General features: G+C 45.9%; 1 long non-coding RNA gene across 1 annotated transcript; it reads left to right on the forward strand.

Moving 5' to 3' along the window:
* Positions 1-323: 323 nt before the first annotated feature.
* Positions 324-6,251, forward strand: LOC309538994. Its single transcript, XR_014222587.1, has 2 exons — positions 324-372; positions 5,954-6,251. It is a non-coding gene; the product is annotated as an uncharacterized lncRNA (long non-coding RNA).
* The last annotated feature ends 4,865 nt before the right edge of the window (positions 6,252-11,116 follow it).

Raw genomic sequence — 11,116 nt, forward strand, 5'->3', positions numbered from 1 at the left:
TCCAAAGTTTTGGAATTGCCACTAAATCTGGCCAGTGCCAAACCTCAGCAAGGTCATGCGTGTGTTGGAGCACAGAGATAAGCAAACAGCCCACTGCGTCAATAGTGCTGTCAATCTCACTTTGCAGGAGAAACCTGGAAAAGGATCAAATTAGACCTGATTGATGTGGCGAGTGGCTGCGGTGGGGAGGTTTGGATTGTAGCCACAGCACAGGAGATCTGATCCATGTTCCTCCTGTCAAAGCCCAAGCCCAAATCTCTCCCTCCCACAGTTGGTCTGTCCATGAGGTAGGTTGAGGGAGCCACCTTGGGCAGTGGTCAGTTCCCAGGGAGATATTGTACACTGTTTTTCAGGAGCCGACGTGCAACCCAGGTAAGGGAGACTTCAACAGGGGCAGGGCAGCGACACTGTGGGCAGGGTGGTACTTTCTTCCTTCACGTCAGGGGGTGAAACAGGACAAACACTGCCCCTGCTCCCCATCTAAAGTGTGAAATGGGAAAGAACTGCCTGTAGGTTTTTTCCTTCCAAGGCTAATAGCAACTTAGCTTGCCCACCTACACATCACTAAAAAAGACCACATAGCTTTGCATGAAGTGTGCATGTACTAATTTACAACACATCTCACCACAGTAGGGAAATCTGAGACAAGGCAGCATACACACTATAAAGCTCAGCCTGGGAGTCATTTTGGATTCACAGCTGTCCATGGAGGCGCAGGTCAATTCTGCTGTCTACCAGCTCCATTTTGTACACTGGCTGAGACCCTACCTGCCTGCGTATTGTCTCGCCAGACATTGGTTATCTCCTGCTTGGACTACTGCAATGCACTCTATGTGGGGCTACCTTTGAAGGTGACTCAGAAACTACAACTAATCCAGAATATGGCAGCTAGACTGGTGACTGAGAGCAGCCACCAAGATAACACTAGTGCTGAACGGCCTACACTGGGTCCCAGTATATTTCCAAGCACAATTCAAAGTGTTGGTGCTGATCTTCTGTTATGCACTGAGCTTGAAGGAGCGTCTTCACCCCCATCGCTCAGCCCAGACACTAAGGTCCAGCGCCGAGGGCCTTCTGGCAGTTCCCTGACTGCGAGAAGTGAGGTTACAGGGAACCAGGCAGAGGGTCTTCTCGGTAGTGGCACCCACCTTGTGGAATGCCTTCCCATGAGATGTCAAGGAGATAAATAACTATACAACCTTTAGAAGACATCTGAAACATGCATCTGAGACATCTGAAACATGCTGGAAGCAGGACCGGATTTAGGTTTGATGAGGCCCTAAGCTACTGAAGGTAACAGGGCCCTTTATATCATAGCTGTCAACGTTTCCCTTTTTTAAAGGGAAATTCCCTTATTCTGAATAGGATTCCTCGCAAGAAAAGGGAAAAGTTGACAGCAATGCTTTATATGTCCAGCTGTCCTTTGTCAACAACAAATTGTTGCTGTTTTTTGTGTTGAATTTATCCTATATGGTAATTTATGGACCTAATAGGTATCTAAAGCCCATTTGCACATAACAAAATATGTATTTTATCAAAGAAATTGTTGAACTGAAATACAGTTAAGAAGAAGTATATTAATAGTGAAATAATTATTAAACCCTAACTTAAATTTTTTTTTATTCATAACAAACTTAATAATGCAAACACATTGGTATTTGGCAATGACAAAAGTTCCTTTAGAAACACAATTTACAAAGACTCATAATTTTGGGGGGCCCCCCATGAGAGTGGGGCCCCAAACTATAGCTTGTTTAGCTTATACATAAACCCGGCACTGACTGGAAGCCACCCATAATAATAATAATAATAATAATAATAATAATAATAATAATAATAAATTTGTTAAGGCCTCTGGGACTTGTAACTCTGTGAGGAGTGAGCTATAGTGCCCATAATTCTTTGAGGGTGGAAATTTGCCTTGAAGAGTAAAGGTATACTGTTTAAGCAGATTGTGTGACTTGGACAGTTTATTCTCTAAATGTTGATGGGCATCTTCAAAGTCTTGTCTGCTCTCCGTTTTGTTGTTTCTTTATGTTAAAAATTGGATCTGGACTGGACAGTCTTTCAAACAGAGGACTACCCTCTGACCACACTTCAAAGTGATGACCGTCAGTCCTCTCTAAATGAAACATGACCATCCTATAGCAGTTTCAAGGGTGTGTGTGAGATTATATTCGATTTAAGCTGGGGAATCAGACGAGGGGGCAAAGCGTTTGGCCTTCATCCAAATCAGCTCCCCCCCCCAGCTGCTTTAAAACCAAATAAAGAAAGCCCCTGAAGAGATTTCTCCTCCCACATAACTTCTTCTTTAGTGCCAGGCATTCTGTGTGCCATGAGAATTCAAACTCTGCCCCTGCCACCCTGCCCTGATCCTGGTCTACATGTGCAGCAGAATAAGGTGGAAGAATCCTGAGGGCAAAATGTGGTTTGTGCCACTTTAGACTGAAGGTGCAGGAGGGGCACGTGTGTTTAAACACTTCCCTGCAAGAGGAAAGGTAGCACATCAGGGGATATTTTCTCTACTGTGCTGATTTTCTCCTTGCAGGAAGAGGTTGTCTATATTACAAAGGGAAGCAGGTGGGGTATGTGTGTGTGTGTGTTTTAAACACCTCCCTGTAAGAGGAAAGGTAGCACATTAGAGGATAATTTCTCTACTGTGCTGGTTTTCTCCTTGCAAGGAGGTGTTGTCTATTTTACATAGGGAAACTTTCAGAAATGTGATCCTCCTCCCTGCATGGTGAAGTGGTAAAGTGCGTTCTACCATCTTAGATCAGCAGGAACTCACCTCGCTTCATTTTATATTTCTGATCTTCTCCAAAGAGACCCTGCTATCGCCTGTGTCCAGAGAGCAGGATCAAATATAGGTAATTGCTTAAAAACTTCAGAAATTAATCAGTATCCAAATAACATAAATAAAGGACTCACCCATACAGCTGCGAATAAAACATTTTAAATATGTTGTAAAGTGTAATAGGGACGTGGGTGGCACTGTGGGTTAAACCACAGAGCCTAGGACTTGCCGATCAGAAGGTCGGCGGTTTGAATCCCCTCAACGGGGTGAGCTCCCGTTGCTTAGTCCCTGCTCCTGCCAACCTAGCAGTTCCAAAGCACATCAAAGTGCAAGTAGATAAATAGGTACCGCTCCGGCGGGAAGGTAAACGGCATTTCCATGCACTGCTCTGGTTCGCCAGAAGCGGCTTAGTCATGCTGGCCACATGACCCGGAAGCTGTACGCTCCCTCAGCCTATAAAGCGAGATGAGCGCTGCAACCCCAGAGTCGGTCACAACTGGACCTAATGGTCAGGGGTCCCTTTACCTTTACCTTTAAAGTGTAATATACAAATGTGACACTAGATGGTGACAGGGAGCTATGCCAAATTCAATGTTCTTTTCAAAATGTTTTTTATGTGTGTGTGGTTTCCATCAAAATAAAGCAGTCTCTCAGGGCACATCAAATGTTAAGCAGAAAATGAGGGAGATCTAATTCTTCTTCCCACACATATGCTCCACTTTGTTATTTGTTTTATTTATTCATCTATAGGTATGTTTGGAAACTATGTTTGGAAGCTATGTTGGTATAACATCATAAAAGAAAAGAAAAAGTTGGCCATGCCTTTTAAAAACGCACTGTAAATTTTCGCTTCTTTCATTGCAAGCTATTTCACATTTCCTTCACTAACTCTGCAAAGCATAGGAGCCATGTGATCAGTTATGTGGGGCAGGGCCTACCTGGGCCCCCACAATATTTTATTCAGGTTGGCACCCCTGCTGAAAAGGCACCCATATTAAGATTTTTGGGAACCGGCAAACATATTTGAGTGTAACTGATGAGCAGGCAGAATGATTAATTTTTTTTAAAGTTTGTTTCATTTTCGCTAATTACTAATAGGAGACCATGGGGGGGGGGAGAGGGACAGATGCCAAATTCTTCGATATTCTTTAGGCGTCTTGATGATAAACTGCCAAGCTGGGCAAGAGAAACTTTCTGAGTCCGCTCTAACCCAATAGTGTCTGAGCTGAGCTCCTGCAACTTGGAATCAGATTAGCTGTATGTATCAAAGCTACAGTTTAGGCATCCAGTTATTGATTGCAGACAAATCAAAAGCAGAGACGTGTTTTCTGGCATTTAGCTGCTTTGGGCCAGTAAATAAGACCTGGCATGAACTTGTTGAGATACTCAGACGTCCTTGGGAACGCAGGTTGGTGCATCAAGGCCTTCAATATGTTCCAGCATTGAAGCTTTTAAAGGATTGTGCTTTGCATTTTGAGCCAAAACTAACAAAGGGGTAGCATGGGAATCCAGAGGATGTCGAAACCATGGGAGGCAAGGCGATTTCTGGCATTAGTTGCTGGCTGGGTCTCAGGGCCACTTTGCACATTACTCAAATGCAAACTTGGGGTTGCTATCAGGGGTGCCACGAGAAAGCTTTATTAACTATGAACTACAAAATTTGGAATCCCCTCCAAACTGGTGCCAATGTTTTGCACTTGTTTTGTACCTTTTTCTAAAAAATGAGTTGTTCTGCAAACCTCATGTTTTGTAAAGGTAAAGGGACCCCTGACCATTAGGTCCAGTCGTGACCGACTCTGGGGTTATGGCGCTCATCTCGCTTTATTGGCTGAGGGAGCTGGCATACAGCTTCCGGGTCATGTGGCCAGCATGACTAAGCCACTTCTGGCGAACCAGAGCAGTGCACGGAACTGCCGTTTATCTTCCCGCAGGAGCGGTACCTATTTATCTACTTGCACTTTGACGGACTTTCGAACTGCTAGGTTGGCAGGAGCAGGGACCGAGCAACGGGAGCTCACTCCGTTGCAGGGATTCGAATCGCCAACCTTCTGATTGGCAAATCCTAGGCTCTGTGGTTTAACCCATAGCGCCACTTGCATGTTTTGTACCCTCCCCCAAAACGGAGTAATTGATACTCAAACCCGGGGTCACAGGTATCCCATCCCCAAACCCCACCATTGTCCAATTTACTCCAAACTGGTGCCAAACATTTTGCAGTAGTTTTGTACCGCAAACCCCATGTTCTGTAGCACCTCCCCAACAGAGTGATTGATTCTCAAAATGTGTGGTTTTGTAGTACAAAACTATTGCAAAAGTTTGGAGTGAATCTGGCAGTGTTGGATTTTGGGGTGTTAACTACAAATCTTGGTATGATGGTGATATTACTCAGTTTTCAGGGTGGTACAAAGCATGACGTTCACGGTACAAAATGGGTACGGAACTTGGGAGGGGATCCCAAATTTCGTGGTTAATAAAGCTCTGCAAGAACCTGGAGCCAATCTCAGCTCCCTGATAGCACCTCATCCTGCAGTGCTGCTAAGTGGGTGCAGACCTGATGGCCCTTTGGAGCAGGACTGGGGAACCACAGACCCAGGGGCCAAATGTGGGTCCCTCTAGGCCCCTCAGGACTCATTCTAGGCCATATCCCCTCTGCAAGACACACTCCTCACCAGCCCTGCTCTTCATCCTCCTTGAGTGGTGCTTTTGCCTGGCCAGAATGTCTTCTTGAACCATGATAATGCCTCTTGCTCGCCTTCATACAGAGAAGGTGTGTGTGTCTCCAAGCCTCTGGATTTTGCACAGCCAGAGTGTAGCCTCGTGTACAGAGGTCTTCCACACTGACAAATACTTGATCCATCAAAGTAGCAATGCCAAGACTATGAAGACTTTCATTCTAGCAATGAAATATGGTCCCTTCTCTAGGAATGCTCATTATATCACAATGTGTCATTAGCAGAAATCCTACATCTTGGGAGGAGGTATAGGATTGTGATGATAATCTCATGGCAATACCAAGTCCTAAACAGCAACCTTTGGCCATTTTTTTCCTTAAAAAAATAAATAAATTAGAAAGAGGGTTTTTTGTTTTTTGTTTAGATGTTTCACCTTTTCCTTCCCTTAGCTTTCTTCTCAGGTTCAATTTTCATTTGTCCCCCTTAGGGCTTTTTCAAGCATGGCTAAGAAAGGAAGAAGAGAAGAAGAGCAGAAATACAAGATCATTGACATTTGTGAAAAATGCAACTGCTACGTAAAGGAGGAAAGGCATGCTCAGTGCTTTGACTCAGCAGAGCATCTCTTGCAAAATAAGATGAATGGAAGAGGAGAGGCGAGAGCACTGTAGAGCCACGGATGACTTGGAAAAAGGGAAAAGAGGAGAGAGAGGCAGGTTTATCCTTCACGTGAGCCAAGGACGTTTAAAAGCAATCTGGCTTTTTCAGCCAGAGGTACAGAACTGAAATCGCTTTTACATTTCTGTTCAAAACAACAGAATGTTCACTATCCATTTCATTGCTCCCCACCCCTCTTGCTCTGGGTGGGAATGGAGGGGGCGGGGAGTTGGTCCTCTTTGCATTATAATGCGAACCTACACCTTTCTGAATTTTGCAGTGTCAGCCTACAACCAAAAAATGTGTTCCACAAGCAGGCATATTAGGGAAAAGTAGGAATTAGGACACAAATGTTAGTGAAAACAACAGACAAAATGCATCACATTTGGAAAAATGTGCTTGCAAAAAATTGCCTAGTAGGAGGAATGCGCACTAAAACTGATGAATTCAAAGTAATGTAGAAAGGTGTGAAGCTGAAGTTAAGATTGGAAAAATGAGAAAGGGAGTAAAACCAACAGCAACCTCTTCACCCATCCCCAGTCGGAAGGTGCATGAGGCCCACACCCTTACTGAAACTGGTTCGAGACCTAGATGGGTGACCAGGTTGGAATCAATGAAAGAAGAAAAGCAGGATGCAAATATAAGTGGGTGGGGGATAAAAATTAAATAGGTCTGCACTACGTCTTGGTTTTCCCCTCATATTCTTATTTCCCAGCCTACCTCATCCCAGTATGGTGTAGTGGTTAAGAGCGGTAGACTCGTAATCTGGGGAACCGGGTTCGCTTCTCCGCTCCTCCACATGCAGCTGCTGGGTGACCTTGGGCTAGTCACACTTCTTTGAAGTCTCTCAGCCCCACTCACCTCACAGAGTGTTTATTGTGGGGGAGGAAGGGAAAGGAGAATGTTAGCCGCTTTGAGACTCCTTCGGGTAGTGATAAAGTGGGATATCAAATCCAAATCCAAACTCTATTCCTCTCCAAATGCAATCTAGGAGTGCAATCTAGGAGTGCAATATTATACAAATCTTTTTTTTTTGGTTGGCATCCATCTGTCTTGAGAGACAATGGAGTGTGCCTGGAGGTGTGTGAGAAGTCAAACCACTATGTTAGCAGCACCGAAGTGATCTCCCCAGGGTGCAAGCCTGGGTCGTGTGTATGTATGGAGGTCCTGGGCTGCCCAGACAAGACCCCCCAACCCCCCCCAAAGGAGAGCCGAGCATTATGTCTGAACACCCCCCCCACACACACACTTGACTGCAGGAGTTGACAGATGCCACCCAACCATCTTAGGACTCCACTCCAGATTTGTGTAGGGTTTACTCCTTAGTTTTTCTTCTCCTGAAGATATCCCACACGGCAGCAGAGGTTTAGAACCAGAGTTTTCCTTCTCCTAGATGGGCTCCCTTCCCAGGTGGACGAGCCCCATCTGCCGCTCACTTCCCTCTGCGACACATGCAGAAACCACCTTCTTGACTGTTGGACCCACTACTTGGTCTCATCTGCTGAATCCACCAGAGCCTGCCTTTGCATGCAGGGGAAGTCCCTAACGCGCCGAGAGTTTGAGACCCACACCTGGTTTAGCTGGTTTACTCAGAAGTAAATACATAGAGTTTAGTGGGTCCTTCCCCCAGGTAAGCGAGTGCAGGATTGCCACTTACACCTGCAGTCCTATATAATATACACACTTACCTGTGGATTGTGGTCCATGAACACTTATGCCATAATAAATTTTGTTAGTCTTTAAGGTCCCCAAGACTCTTGATTGTTCCTTCTGAATTTTAACTCTTGATATATGTTTGGGCTTGCTCATATATCTCTCTGGGCAGACTTTCACGGGCTATTTCTAAGCTGGTCTGGGATGAAAGGAACAGGGTTTTGAGAGCAGGGCTGCTAAATATGCATTTGGGGCAGCAAGCACAGTAGCTTTGCAAGAGCACAAAGGAAACCAAGGATTGGTTCGCCCTTGCATGTGGCATTTGCGTTCTGCAAGAGCAGCCTGTGATTTCTTGCATGCTATTATGCTTAAGCCATATGAGTTCAGAAGCTCCCTCATTAAGGTCCATCCAATTTTCTGTTCTATATATATAGCTGCATCTCCCTGTATTGGCAGCTATGTCTGTGAAACCAGCCAAGGGACAGAGAACGAAGGCCATTGAGCAGCAGCAGCAGCAGCAGCAGCAGCAGCAATTTCCCTCGGAGTTCTGTGATTTTCTTAGAATCGGTATCATGAAGTCACACGAGAAACTAGTCTGTAGCAAGAAAGCGAGACGAAAAATGCAATGTTTTAAATTGCAGCACACTACCAGTGCTTGAATTTTAGAAGGAAAGGTACGGGGGGCTCTTGATGCAACCCACAAGCCCTAACCTGTCACTCTGCCCAATTCTTACTGAGCCATGCCCACCTCAGTAGCCTTCTGAAAACAACAGCTATGGGGCACAACACACAAGATAAGTGGGAGCAGGCCCCACCTGGTAATTTGAGCACTGCGCAGAAGAGACATAAATGAATTGTGTCTCAGCTCAGCTGTGACACCTCAAGCCCTGTCCAATTAAACAAGATTAGCTGTAACCCAAAGAGGGGGTAGAGATGGGTTTTGCCGTCAGCTGTTATTTGCAGGGGACACGCTGGCAGAACTAGTTTATCCAGCAACAGGGTTTACAACTAGGAATGAAGACCTCCTGCAATCAGCATTTCCTGATCGCCTGCAAAGTGAGGTTTCCTGTGCACAGCCTGGCCTGTTCGCTACCGTCATTTGACCAGAGACTCTTTAGCCCCATCTAGAGGCAAGAGGCCAAAGAAGCATCTCCGCAATCACCCGGTGTGACCTATATATGCCGATATCAAGCTCCCCATCTGACTCCCATCTTGGAACCAAGGGCCTGCAATATGGAGGCCCTCGCAGCCACAAACTCTGTCCATGCTTCTTTTTAAAAGAAAAGGCCTTATCTGTATTTATTGATCTCGTAGCACAGAGGACCAGGGAAAGGGCTGAACGTCTTTATCAGCTGAAAGGGAATCAACATTTTCTAGAAACAAGTGCAAAAAATATCCCTTAAGCGTTTCTGAGCATTACAGAAGTTTCAGGATCCTTTGCAATAATGGGAACTTTGATTTGCGAGCAGATAAGCATACCTGCTGGGAAGCGGGTGGCGCTGTGGGTTAAACCACAGAGCCTAGGACTTGCCGATCAGAAGGTTGGCAGTTCTAATCCCCGCGATGGAGTAAGCTCCCGTTGCTTGGTCCCTGCTCCTGCCAACCTAGCAGTTCGAAAGCACATCAAAATGCAAGTAGATAAATAGGTACCGCTCCGGCGGGAAGGTAAAAGGTGTTTCTGTGTGCTGCTCTGGTTTGCCAGAAGTGGCTTAGTCACGCTGGCCACATGACCCGGAAGCTGTACGCCGGCTCCCTCAGCCAATAAAGCGAGATGAGCACCGCAACCCCAGAGTCAGTCATGACTGGAAATAATGGTCAGGGGTCCCTTTACCTTTACCTTAAGCATACCCATTGGTTAACAAACACCAGGATCTCATCCTAACTCTCTTTAAGGACTCTTGGTTTCAAGTAACCTGCAATGAGGTGATTAGGTTTGCAATGTTAGGGGCATGGTTGTTGTGCTACATAATTTGTAATATAAAGGTCAGGCTCAGTGAAACTGCCTTAGCTCACACTGAGCGACACTTAGGATCGTAAAAAGCTGCCTCATACCAGGTCAAGTGATTTGACCACCTAGCCCAGGAGTCAGCAATCTTTTTCAGCAGTGGGTTGGTCCACCATCCCTCAGACCATGTGGTGGGCTGGACTATATTTTGAAGGGAAAAAATGAACGAATTCCTATGCCCCACAAAGAACCCAGAGATGCATTTTAAATAAAAGCACACATTCTACGCATGTAAAAACACCAGGCAGGCCCCACAAATAATCCAGAGATGCATTTTAAATAAAAACACACAGTCTACTCATGTAAAAACACACTGATTCCCCGTCTGCAGATTGGTTTGAGAAGGTGATTGGGCCACATCTGGCCCCCAGGCCTTAGGTTGCCAACCCCTGACCTAGCCTAATCTTGTCTCTTCTGACTGGCAGCTGCTCTCCTCCAGGTAAAGGTCTTTCCCATCACCTGCTGCTTGATCCTCTCAAATCTGAAATGCCAGGGATCTAACTTGGGGCATTCTGCATGCAAGCATGCCCCTCTATAGAAATGTTGATCCAAATTCTCTATGGCTCTGGGTTTGAGACTTCCCGACTACCCCAGGGAATAAAAATCAGGCTGCATCCTTTTCTTGCATCTCTGAACAGCTGGGTATCACGGGGCCTATGCCCTGTGCAAGCTGCCATACACCAGCCTTCCCCAACCCGTTGCCCAGCCAGGATGGCCAATAGGCAAGTGTGATAGGAGCTATAGTCCAAAATACTAGAACATTCCCAATGGGTTGGGGAGAGCTGCCTTAGACCAAGGCACCCCATAGGTCCAACTCAGCAGGAGACTCTTAATCTCAGAGTTGTGGGTTTGAGCCCCACATTGGGCAAAAGATTCCTGCACTGCAGGGGGTTGGAGTAGATGATTCCCAATGATTCCTTCCAGCCCTACAATGCTATGATTGTAGGCCAGTTGTGCTGTAGATTCGTAATCTGGTGAATCAGGTTCGCTTCCCCGCTCCTCCACATGCAGCTGCTGGGTGACCTTGGGCCAGTCACACTTCTCTGAAGTCTCTCAGCCCCACTCACCTCACAGAGTGTTTGTTGTGGGGGAGGAAGGGAAAGGAGAATGTTAGACGTTTTGAGACTCCTTCAGGTAGTGATAAAGCGGGATATCAAATCCAAACTCCAAACTCTTCTTCTTTCTAGCTCAGTTTTTTCTTTGCAGGTGTTCTGCAGAGTTTCAGATATGAGTTCTACCACATACCCAACTTGTGATCTTTGGCATGGGAGCCATGTTTTCTTCCACTCAGGCACAGCCCTTAACAACTGGAGAGCAAGAGGCAGCTCACTCCTCTCA

This window comes from Podarcis vaucheri (assembly GCF_965113315.1).
Source record: "Podarcis vaucheri genome assembly, chromosome: 8".
Taxonomy (NCBI): domain Eukaryota; kingdom Metazoa; phylum Chordata; class Lepidosauria; order Squamata; family Lacertidae; genus Podarcis; species Podarcis vaucheri.